Source organism: Anopheles merus, chromosome 2R (assembly GCF_017562075.2).
Source record: "Anopheles merus strain MAF chromosome 2R, AmerM5.1, whole genome shotgun sequence".
Lineage (NCBI taxonomy): Eukaryota > Metazoa > Arthropoda > Insecta > Diptera > Culicidae > Anopheles > Anopheles merus.
Window position 1 is genome coordinate 61,949,412 of NC_054082.1, and position 13,023 is coordinate 61,962,434.

Below are 13,023 nucleotides of genomic sequence, written 5' to 3' on the forward strand. Positions count from 1 at the left end.
AAATTTTAGAATAGATCAAATAAGCATCACCAATTAATTAACATACCACCTTGCAGTTCCGGCCGGGAAGATTCATCATTGTTATTATTCTGCTGATGTTCATTAAACTGCGACAAATTCAAACCAGTGTCTTGCGGTAACAGAATAGATGGGACAGATAATATAGAGTTTATGTCGGTATAAAGAAACAACATCGTTTGGTTTAATAACGTCTCACCTTCAGGGTTTAGCCAATTAGCCCCACGCTTGGTATTGTGCGAGCTGCTCAATTGGTATTCAGATGGAAAGAAATGTTTCGATCACACCACATTACTTGAGGAAGGTATCCACGATATTTCCCTTTGGCAAAAAGCTATCCATTTTTGTTTGGTATCTTTCTCATCTAGAAATTTATGGAAGCATATTTAATATAGCTATTTAATGAATTACTTAGCTTAGATAAACCTAATTCCTTAAATAAACTTAACTCGACGTAAACTAAAAAAGCGAAAAAAAAACGAAAATTGAAGCGCAGAAAAACGGTAATATTTAAGCACTCATCAATTGCGTTAGCTGTATGTTCCAAAAGATTGCAATTTGTAGGTAAACAAACTTTCCAAATTGTCTGACAAAATTTCAATTCATTTTTTTATTCAAGATGTGTCAAAACCGGGTTTTGTCATAACCTGTATAGAGTCTAATAACCTTGACGCTAACCCCCAGGACAATCGCATGGCAATCGGATTGAAGGCGCAACATTTTCCATACAATCCGCAGTGTTGCGTTTTCTTCGCGCCAACATTGCCTGTATTTTCAATGAGCCAAGCGATTTTACCCCCTCCTACACGCGTTGTATCCTACAGCACGCTTGTCGCGGCAACGTTCATCACATACACACACATCTCCACACTCAGCGTACGACATCTTCCCTGTTGCTGTTCTGGACTCAGACAAAATTTGTGTTTCTACACTTATTGTTCAAAAAAGTAGAAGCTCTTAGGATCTGAATTTACAAACAAATATCAAAATGTTATGTTCTGCTAATGATATTGCACTGAATTTAATTGCACTAAATTAAGTTTTTACATATCTTTCGTAAAAGTTCGTCAGAGTATGAAAATGTCGATACAATTTGTCATGAATAACTTAAATTTTAAGATTTTCGCGCATAAAATTATGACGCGCGCTGTGTGTGCAGCGGCGTAATTCACTACTCGTATAGCCGTCTCGCTTCTTCTTGTGTGTCCTTTACCGTTGCTCACCGCTTCAAGAACATTGCTGCTCACACACACGTCAGTCTGTGGCAAACAATTGGAGGGGGAGGATGTGTCGGTTTGCTCCAGAAATCGTGTGTGATTTTGGTGTTCCGGATTTGGTTCCATCGCTGTTTGTTTTGGTGGTATTGTAAAGGTAAGAATCATCAACCGATGTAAAAGTGTGAGAGTAAGATGATGCTGATGGTGACTGATGCTTTTCTTTGTTTCTTTTCCTGCTTTCATCCACTGATGGCGTCGAGCATCGCCGAGGATGTGATCGAATGCGGAAAATTCTAAACGAGGAGCTTCATTCCGGATTTTGTTTGCAATAAGGTAAGTTATGATAACACACAAAACATGCGAAAAAAGAGTGAGTAATATTATTCTTAACTTTCATTTCTTGAACAGCGCTGAAATCATCCTCCACCTTACAACGAACGGTCAACGGATGAGGAAGGAGAGGAGGGACGGCAAAGGTACACGCACAAACGTGCACACATCAGCCTTCTCTGTGAACGAGAACACGGGAGGGGGAGGCCGGCAACGTATGGAACCTCTTCATTTACGCTCTCTCGTGCGTTCGTGCGTGCGTGCGCGCGCGCGTCTGTGTGTGTGTATGTGTGTGCATGCCTGCGTGCGTGGCTGTGTGTGTTTTGCCGCTTCGCATAACGAGATCCTACGGGATCACCTTGCGAAAAACACTAGGAGAGGAGGGGGGGGTAGGTATATGTGTCTGTGTGTGTATGTGTGCGCGCGTGGTTGTGTGTGTGTTTTTTGCTGTTTCGCGATATCCTACGGAATCACCTTGCGAAAACACGAGGGGGGAGGAGTGGGGTGTGTGTTTATGTGCTTGCCTGCGTGCGTGCGTGACTTTGGGTGTGTGTTTTTGCGTTCGCGTTCTCCTACGGGATCACATTGCGAAAAACACCATGGGGAGGAGGAGGTGTGTGTGTGTTTTCTTTTCTTTGTCGTTTCGCACTCTCCCGCGGGTTCATAAAAAGAAAGTGGAAAATAAAAAAAAAATTAACAACGGATTCGTAAGTGTGTTTGAACTCATTGCTATCCGAAAAAAGCGAGGGGGGGCTCTTGAAATGTAATACACATGTATGCAACATGTATCGTGTCGCCGCGACGGTGTATCTCGCTCAATCCGTTAAGCCTGAAAAGTGGCTCTATCGGATCGTCTAATCCGGGCGCCATTTAATCAATCCGTTAGCGAAAAGTCGCATGGATTTTGGTACCGGGGAAGTCCCAGAAGAGGGAGATCGAGCTACGAATGTGACAGAGAGGGCATGAGAAAATGAGCGAATTTGAGTGTCATTGTCGGCAGGGTGAGCGCAGAATCGGATATCGTCGAACGGAGTCCGTGCTTCGGCCGAAAGAGAACGAAATTTTCAGGCGAGGGGTAGGTAGAAACACACTGGGGGAATCCGGCCCAAGATTGGATACGAAGTCCGTTGTTTTGGGCTGAAATTAAAAATGGCTACCCGACAGACAAAGAGAACGAAATTTTCAGGCGAGGGGTAGGTAGAAACACGCGGTGGGGGCCCGGCCGAAGATCGGATCCTAAGTCCGTTGTTTTGGGCTCGAAATTAAAAATGGCGGATGGAGCGCTACCACGGAGAGAATGCGATCTCTTGCTTGCCTTAAAATACACGAGGCGCTCTCGCTGTAAAGAACGCTCGCTCGCGCTGTTTCATCATACCCCTTCCTTCCCGTTTCTTTCGGCTTGCGCAGAGCTGAACTGGTACCCCCTCCTACTTGATTCCAGCGAATTGCGCTGCGTTGGACTGACACCCCCTCCCACTCGTTTCTTTCGTAGCACGCTGTGCGCTTTCCTTCACACTGACTTGGTGCACCCGAATCAAAACAAAAACTTGAACACATCAAACTCGGTTTATATTTTATCATTTTTAATGCAAATAAAAGCACATTTAAATACAGAGCTTCACACAGTCTTGCTTCAAACCACACACATTCATTATATTAAAAAATCGTCGTATTTCAAATAGCTGTCTAACTGCGTGGATCCCGTTGTTGATGTTCAATACAGCAAAAAAAACATTGAAATGAAGCAGCGCAAATCACACATTTAAGATAAATGGTGAAAGAAAAGCGCAGCTTCATTTCAATGTGCACAACACTTCAAAATTTAGCGAAACTTCGATCGCCCGGGACTTAGGCTAACTCGCGCGCGGCCTTTTACGGCGAATGCTTGAGCTAAACTGACGATTTCGTATGGTAGCAAGAAAGGGAGCGCACAGAGGAGCACTCGCTGCACTAGTGCGAGCGAGACACCGATACCCGCATGCCGCTGCGAGAAAACCAAACTGAGCGCGCAGGCTGAAAGTGAACGCACACATTCAAACATGTGTAATTTTGTGAGTGCAAAAACTATGTAGAAACCAAAACACGCTCGCGCCTCCGCGTAATTCCGTGTTTTTCCAACCGTCTCCCCATGCTTCTTCCTCGCCTGAAAGTCGCACACTTTTTCATTCTCATTGCTAGTAGGGTAAGGAGCGCTACCTCGGAGAGGATGCGCTCTCTTGCTTGCCTTTAAAATACACGACCCTACTAGCAAAGAGAATGTAACAGTATGCGTCTTTCAGGCGAGGGGCATGTAGAAGCAGGGGGTGACGGTTGGAAATACGCTGAATTGCTCGGAGGCGAGAGCATGTTTTGCTTTCTACACAATTTCTGCACTCACACAATTACACAAGTGTGGATGTGTGCGTGTGGACAGTCGTCAACTCGTACGACTTAACAACATGCCCATCATGGTTTCAAGCCCCAAATAGACCGTGCCGCCATACGTAGGACTGACTATCCTGCTATGGGGGGAAATCAATAAGTCACTGAAAGCCAACCCCACAAGTGTGTTGGCAGGCCTTGACCGGCATCGGTTGTTGAGCCAAAGAAGAAGAAGGATGTGTGCGTTCACTTTTAGCCAGCACGCTCAGTTTGGTTTTCTCGCAGCGTCTTGCTGGTGTCGGTGTCTCGCTCGCACTAGTGCAGCGAGTGTTCTTCGTGCGCTCCCTTTCTTGCTACCACACAAAATCGTCAGCACAGTTCAAGCGTTGGCAATGTGAGGCCGCGCGCGTTTTAGCCTAAGTGCCGGGCGCTCGGTGTAATTTGAAGTGAAGTTTTGAAGTGTTATATATTTCAATTCACATTATTACGGCCTCGGTCGTATTTCAAGTGTTGAAGTGTTGCGTGTATTGAAATAAAGTTGCGATAATCTTTCATAATTCAACATGAATATGTAAATTACGCTGCTTTATTTCAATGCTTTTTTACAGTATTCAACACAAACAACGGGATACAGGCAATAAGACGGCTGCTTGAAGTGCAAAGTATGACGATTTTTTTGTTACTCTCGCGCTCTTTCAATTCGGAAAAAAGCACTGCCTCTCGACTATGGCGTACAATACGATTTCGAACGAACCTCTTCCCCCTGTTTCTACATGCTCCTCGCCTGTAAATTTCGCACTCTTTGCCTGTTGGGTTGGGTTTGCTAGTAGGGCAATCACAGAGAAAGAGTGTGAAAAAAGCAGTGGATCGAAAAGGATGCACACAGCGCCCAGAGTGTTAATCTCAATCAGAATTGACTCTCTTCAGAAGTTGAATCTTGTTACTCCTTTGCTACTCTTTACGAATCTTGTTACTCCTTTACAACTCTTTATGGAATTGAATCTTTCTATGCCACTACAATTCCTAGCAGAATTGAATTTTAGCGGGATTAAATATTTGTAGGATTCAATCTTTTCGGCATATAATATTTGCAGGATAGAATGACACAGCTAATAATGAACTTTATTCAAGTGAGCAAAAAAATGTTTTATTCGTAGTAAGGAATTTTTATTGTGGAACGATACTGTTCTAAAAAATGATGTTTTTTAGGAAACTTGTGTGGCATGAACAACTGTCATACGGAAAAAATCAAACAACCAAAAGATTTGATTTTTTCCGTATGATGGAAATTGACTCACTCACTCAAGTAAAAGAATGGCTCAGATTGATGAATTACTCTTTTTGATCCATTACTAATTCTAACAAAAACCACATTTGTAACAGACACTTTTAAAATAAAATCAACAGATAATTGCTTTAAGTAAACCGAGACTACCCGGTATAAGGTTATTTGCAAGCCACAAATGGCTTTCAAAGAAGAATGTTAGATTTCAAGTATAAAATTAATTCAATTATTAAAAGAGGCGTATGAGGCCAATTGGCTCAAAGACTGTAAAAATAAACGAACAAAAAATGACTATCGCCGCTAAATCAACGGGGTCCCAGGCAACAGCCTAGTCTGCCTACCATTAGATCACGTTCGCACAACACGAATCTTTGTCGGATACAAATATCGTGATTGATCCAAATTAATCAAAACACAGTACAAGTTTCAGTAATATGAAATGCACGATATTACTACCGTTAGACCACTTGAACCTTGAGTGTAACCGAAAACTAATGCTTAAACACGATTTAGAACGATTTTTCTCTCGGCATGTGGAAATATTGCAAGCAAAAATGTTCCATGTGAAGTATCCAGTTACGGATAGCTTGGTTTGCTTTAAAAAGATCCGAAGAAAGCTGCTAGATTTCCATTATCTGAGTGAAAAAGTGTGTTCGTCAGATATTTTCTAGCAAAATAAACGCTTTATAAATGAGGCTAATGAAAGATATCCCATTTTGATAACAAGGATAGTAGAAATTGTATGTTACTTTGGAAGTATATTAAAATATGTCTAATATAAAACAAAACAAAAACCATTCCACCGTTAATTTCCAATGTACAACATGACTTTATGACGAAAAGATCGATTGAGACTAATCTAATATGCTTACTTCACTTTTACCACACCAAGGGGCTTACAGGATGACGTCATTTATACTGACTAATGCGCGGCTTTTGACAAGGACACTTTCTATTGCTATCTAAATAATCAAAGTATGGTGTGCACCGAAATGTTGTCGAATGGTTAAGAAGTTATTTAACTTTTCGTTGCAATAACGTTAAGATAAGAACTAGCTTATCTTCCACATTCCATATTTTATCCGGTGTTCCTCAAGGAAGTATATTAGGACATTTACTATTTATAATATAACAATGTCGTGTTTGCTATTCCTCATGTTAAACTGTTATTATATTCTGACGATTTAAAAATTTTCCCACTTGTTAAATATTCTGACGACTGTGATACAAAACTACAAAATCAATTAAAACAGCGTTCCACGTTTGTCTCAAGTTCGAGATTTAGAAGATATTTTAGACAGCAAGTTTAATGTATCTAGCCATTATCAAATTACCGTCTCTAAAGCTCTTAAACTATTAGGATTTATCTTACGTGTCTCAGCCGATTTTAAAGATCCTTTCAGTTTAAAAACATTATTCTGTTCTTTAGTCCGCCCATGTCAGATTACATACATGGATAAAATTGACATAGAACGTCCTTCTTACAGAGTTTCTCAAGCCAGCTCAACATCGTAACATTATTTTTCGAACACGTTAAACAATTGTCAATTGTGCCCGCTGCGCAAAGCGACGTAATAAATCATGGCGTTCGGAGAATTTTATCATGCCTTCTTTTTCTCTCAAACGGCAAATTTGTCAAGCAGCTCGTCGAGCTACCCGTCCCTTGCTCTGCCTCATACCCCTCACCTGAGCGCGCTGCCGAAGGTTTAGATGAGTTGGTGCGTCAGACGGCCAATCGCTGTCAGCCGTCGTCCGTGCTTTTTCCCTCCATAGCGCTATCTCTTTCTCGCGTGTGTTCAATGCTCATGAGTTGCTGTGGCGCTTAAACAAGCCGTTAACAAACACTGCGGCGATGAAGTTGCATTTTCACAAATCAAACAAAACAGCGCAATAAGTTCAATTGCTGCAATGTAAAAATGACTACGGAATCGCTAGCGCACGATAGAGGGTTTGCTGTGCAACGCGCAGAACCCTAATTCGCATTAACACATTCAGCCCGGCGCTGATTTTCATCAACTTTTCATTCCGCCGATATCTAGAACGCAAGCTGATTGTGAAACCGGCATATTGGAAAGTTTACTGGCAGTCCCTGGGGCCTGCCATCGAACTGAACGTGTTAAGCATTAAGCATAACTTTGTTACACTAAGCCTTTTTGCTTTCGTATGGTGTAGATTACACAGATATGCTGAGCCGTCTGCGCAAGGGTGTGAGTGTGCGTGTGTGGTCAAAACTATTGCCGAATGTATGCTCTTCCGGAATGTTATGATCGATCGAAGGAAGGTGTTCATGACAGTGGCGGAGTAGGGGGAATCGGGGGCGCCCTAGGCGGAAAGACGAGTTGAGGCCCCTGTAAATGGTAACTGATGACCGGGAGGAGGGGGTACTGGCATACAGCTGTTATGAGATTTAACATTATACTTAAATTACCCGCGGGTGGAGGGGGGGGGATTGGCGATGGAACCCCTACGATCATCGGTCACATGTCCTAAAATTATTGCCGGCGGGGGAGTGCAGAAGGTTCTCCAGCGACGGGGCCCCAACGACCATCTTTCCGGCGGCCCTTGTCGCTAATACTCTGTCCACTTGTAGACATACAGCATACTACAGACTAGCGATAATCGACGACCGCCTAGTCCGTCTACCGTTAGATCCGCCGCTGGTTCATGACGGTGTTTTTTTGTTGTGGAGGTGCATCCTTCCTCCTGCCTGCAGCGTATGCAATAATAATAATAATAATAATAATAATAATAATAATAAATAATAATAATAATAATAATAATAATAATAATAATAATAATAATAATAATAATAATACTAATAATAATAATGATTGTTTCCACTTGCGTCCGCTAGCTGAATTGGAAAGAAGTGTGTGTGTGTGTGTGTGTGTGTGTGTGTGTGTGTGTGTGTGTGTGTGTGTGTGTGTGTGTGTGTGTGTGTGTGTGTGTGTGTGTGTGTGTGTGTGTGTGTGTGTGTGTGTGTGTGTGTGTGTGTGTCACATGCACGTTTGCTTCGATCGTGTGTCTTTTTAAAAAACCCAACAGCAGAGCAGGTCGCAAATATGGTGGTGCCAATCCAATGGTTGTGTTGTCTCTCAGGTACCGAGATCGAAAATGTATGGACTTTGTAGCCGCAGTGGATGAAAATGTACGTATCAGAATCAAACAGTTTTCGGGTTTCCACACGTTTGCACGCACGCATACACACACACACACATACACATACACACACACACACACACACACACACACACACACACACGCACGCACACATGCACGTACGCGCGCACGCGAGCACGCACCCACGAAAGCGCGCACGCAAGCACGCACCCACGAAAGCGCGAACGCAAGCACGCACTCCCTCCCCCCCACCAGACCCACGCCCCCTCTCGCATGCTCGATTACGGCTACCTTATCGGAAGAAAGGCTGGTCCAGCTATCTTGTAGCGCTACCCCATTCAAAGCGCCGGGCGGGGAGGGGGATCGCGGCATGATAGAGTGAACGGTCACAACGGACACCCCGCGCTGTGTGTATGCGTGTGTGTGTCGAGACCCGAAAACTCAAGGTAGATTTCGGCACATATAAAAACAAATATTTTATTGGCACCATACATTGCTACATGATGCTTAGAAGGTCGTTGAAGCACCAAACATGTTCAAATAAAAAAAAATATTAGATTAGTGTTAGACGTTCTCCTATGCTTGTTTTAAATAGACTTCTTCACCTTCGATTGACAGTAGTGATGGGTAAATACAATTTTTTTCCGGAGTTGGATTGATCCGACTCCGGCACCCCTCGGAGTTGGACTCGGAGTTACTCCGGACTGTTTAGCGGGGGGGGGGGGGGGGGGGGGTGCGTACGGAAAAACCCTCGGTCTCATCGACTCCGAGTCCGGATCAGTCCGGAGTGATCCGGTGTGATCCGGAGCGATCCGGAGTCGGAGTCATATTTTGCGCACCGGAGTCGGAGTTGATCCATGACTCCGCTCCGGATTACCCATCACTAATTGACAGGGGCATCGAATGCTCTCATCAGCAGCGGCACGAAATAAAATAAACCATCAATACACCGATAACACTTTGAATCCCAATCCAGCATCTCCCGCATCGTCTTAAGGTCACACACAAATTAATAAATGTTAACACCCACCAATAACAATACACAACCGGCGGCAGAAGGCGAAGGAAGGCACGGGCAGAAGCTCAAGTAAGGCAAGGCAGGGTGAGGGAGGGAGAAGTAGCGGACGAAAAAATGGGCGCCAATAGTTTTGAAGTTTTTGACCGTTTTTTTTGCTCCGCCGCCAAAATAGTTCGTCCGTTTCACCAACAGATGGCGCTAAACCTGCGCAGGCCTGCGCAGGAATCGCTGAAGTCCCGCACGGGGAACGGGCCAAAATCTGCACTGGCTAGCGCAGATTCTGGTACATTTCCTACGCAGGAAACTGCTCGAATTTGCGCAGTGGGAACATCGTACATACAATTCGAATCCATAAACTCTTTTCGATTTGGTAATATTAGGTTTTGAACGCGTAAAATCCCAACTCGAATCTGGAAAATGTATAATGGATGACAAGACAGCCAACATACATTTTCCAGATTCGAGTTGGGATTTTACGGGTCCAAAACCTAGTGTTACCAAATTGAAAAGAGTTTACGGATTCGAATTGTATGTACGAGTTTGACAATCGTTTAACGTGTTCGAAAAATAGTGTCACGATGTTGAGCTGGCTTGAAAAACCCTGTATTTTTTTTCTTTCGCACAACAACCGCTGTCGGTCAAGGCCTGCCAGTACCCACTAATGAAGTGAGCTTGGCTTTCAGTGGCTTATCGTTACCATAGCAGGATAGTCAGTCCTACGTATGGGGGCACGGTCTATTCGGGACTTGAACCCATGACGGGCATGTTGTTACGTCGTACGAGTTGACGACTGTACCACCAGACCGGACCCTGTATAATGTTCGATATTTATTATTTTTCTTAGATACTTTACAGCATAGGAGATTTCGATCCACCCGACATTTTAAATTTTATTTGCTTTTCTACTCCCTCTAGAGGTCTTAGAAGTAGCTATAAAGAATCCACTCAACCAATTTGTTTTGGTGAAAATGATCCACTGCTTAAAATGATTGATATTTATAATAGGTTATGGTTATCAGCAGATTTCAATCAATCCGTTAGTCAATTGCGTCAGCATATTCGAGTTTGCTCTACGGCCTTACTTTAAACATGTACATTGTAAGCTTTTAGTTATTTAGGTATACTGCCCGATAACTTTCATGAAAAAATATAAAAAAGATCATGTAGAAGACTAAAAACCCAAGTTTGTAAATAACAAAATTTTCCAGTTTTGAAGCTGGGAATGAAAAAAGTCAATTTGTTTGACAATACTGAACTTAAGCAGTATTTAATATTAATATTGGGGCATATTTTTTATTCTCAACTTTGCGGCCTGCGGATCATTTAACATGTGTACTTGCAGCCCTCAGATGAAATGAGTTTGGCATAGCTACCCTACATTAACCGTTCTTATTTAACAACCGAATCCTCGTTACAAAGCAATATGAGAAACTTCTAGCCAGAAATAACCAATTATTCGTTGAAAGCAAAACGTGACGAAAACATAAATTATGCAGACTCAAATTTGATTTATCTTCATAATCAAAATAAGGTTTAAATTCTATTTTTTATCTTTAAACACCAAATACTTTATCACCATCGTTGATAAATCAAACTAAAAATAAGAACATTCCTCAACAAAGAAAAGTATCTTATTGAACCATACCACATATGCTGCAATTTCCGTAGTTTGATGTGTAATTGAAATCTTTTTGATTCAAATAGTATTCTAATAGAACTTAACATGACTGTTAGTTTATTCTGGGCGACCCAAAAATGGTAAATAATCATCAATCGAACTTTTTTATTTAAATAATATTAAAGATTTAGGAGGAAAAATGAAGCAAAATTAACAAAATATTATTTCAAATACTTTAAAATTCTCAAACATTAAAAAGTCAGGACTACAAAAGATCCTCTCCATCTAGCCATTTGATAAAAAAGGAAATGGATCGGGAACGAATTCCATCGATCTTTTCGGAGTGCGGCTATAGTCCGACCCCGAGTCATGAAGAGTTATTCAATGTTTTTAAAATCAACCATCGGAAACCGATTTCAGCTGGTTCCAACAATTTGCGTATCGATCATATTGTCTTTATTATCATATTCCCATATTTTTTATCATTATTATTTTATTTGTGAACTTATCGAATTACTTCTCTTTGTTAATAATCGCACCACATCTCACCAAATTGCGAATTGGTGTATATAAAATACGAATGCGGTCTAATATTTACTCAGCACAGACGTTATTTTTTTCGTATGTTCTTGATTGTTCTTCACATTTCTTGTTCTGAAACGCGATTATCGCTTACAGTGTAGTAGCTTCGTAACTAGTCAAGCATTTTTATTTATATGTTAGTATGATACAGACTAATATTAAAGTACCATCTTAACATATGTATCATTTATATGGCGTGTTTTGCTTGTTGTGTATTGCTGGATGTCGTAATTCATAAATTCAACTTATTCAACACATTTGTATCAAATATCATGGAATCTAAAGGATATTCTGATTTGTCATAAAATATCCCTATCTAATAGAGAACTTCAATGCGCATGACCAATGCTAGCACGAGTAATATCCGAGTCCATTCGGACTAAACTGTTGCTGTCGTATACAACATTTTGTTTCATTAGGTACAGTAGTTATTGCAATTTCTGACCATTATCAATGATACTATGAAATTCAAACAGTGCAGTTGGCAAAAGTGATTTAAGTTATGAGTATTGTGAGTTTAAAATAAAATTTAAAGTCAACAGGTAAATACATACATTCAGAATATTGCTTTATTAAACTTTAATGCGTTGTTTGTGAAATCTCAATCGTTTGTATTATCCCAGATTTAATACATTTGATATATATTTAAAGCATGCATGGTTTATTGTCAGAAGTAATGTCTTTTATATTAATTAATTTTTGAAATGACTAATTGAAGAATGAATTAACTCTTTTATTACATTTTATTGTACTTGATCCGATAGATAATTCGTAAAAATATTATGGATATTAACATGATTTTAACAATCAAAATTACATTAAATTTTCATATTATTATCATTCTCATGAAACAGTTAAGACAGCTTTCACAATACTATACATTAACAAAAGAAAAACCGTAATAATTTTTTCTAAGAGCGTGGTCTTTATTATTAACGAAATGATAATAATAATTGTAACAAAAATACGATTGTATAAGTATAATGCATTAATTAAATTACTTAACCATTCATTCTAAATAGAAGAAATCTGATGTAAAACTAGTCATTCAAAATCACGTTGGCATGTGAAGCGTCAATTGAAAAAAATCATTCATAAACTAAACGTAAACTGAAACTTCTTTGCTTCTTCTTCTGATTGACGTAACGATTAACACGGTCATTACGGCCTATACAGGCTTTCAATAGATATTTAGTATCAAGCAACCTAATAGTAAGTTATTGCTAAGGCCATATAAGACTTGAACTCATGACGGGCATGTTATTAAGTTTTACGACTTGACGATTGCACCACGGTACCGCCCCGTATAGGTATCCCGCCCCTGAAACTTCTCCTTTAATTTAAATAATACCAATTTAAAAGTAATGTGATCAAATATATAAAATTGATACATTAGGAATAGATTAAAATTGATGTTTAACATAAAATTTATTGCAAAAGTTCGTAAAAAATGGATATTAACAATACGGTAAAC

General features: G+C 40.7%; 1 protein-coding gene and 1 long non-coding RNA gene across 2 annotated transcripts in view; both read left to right on the forward strand.

The window, feature by feature from the left end:
* Window positions 1-872: 872 nt before the first annotated feature.
* Window positions 873-1,772, forward strand: LOC121603612. The gene is made up of 2 exons (XR_006006686.1): window positions 873-1,568; window positions 1,644-1,772. It is a non-coding gene; the product is annotated as an uncharacterized LOC121603612 (long non-coding RNA).
* A 10,250-nt stretch (window positions 1,773-12,022) lies between these two features.
* The window catches only part of LOC121603610 (muscarinic acetylcholine receptor gar-2), a 274,048-nt gene continuing 273,047 nt past the window's right edge, over window positions 12,023-13,023 (forward strand). The window contains exon 1 of the mRNA XM_041932600.1: window positions 12,023-12,091. The gene's annotated coding sequence lies outside the window, so the exon portion shown is untranslated. The remainder of the gene's footprint in view (window positions 12,092-13,023) is intronic.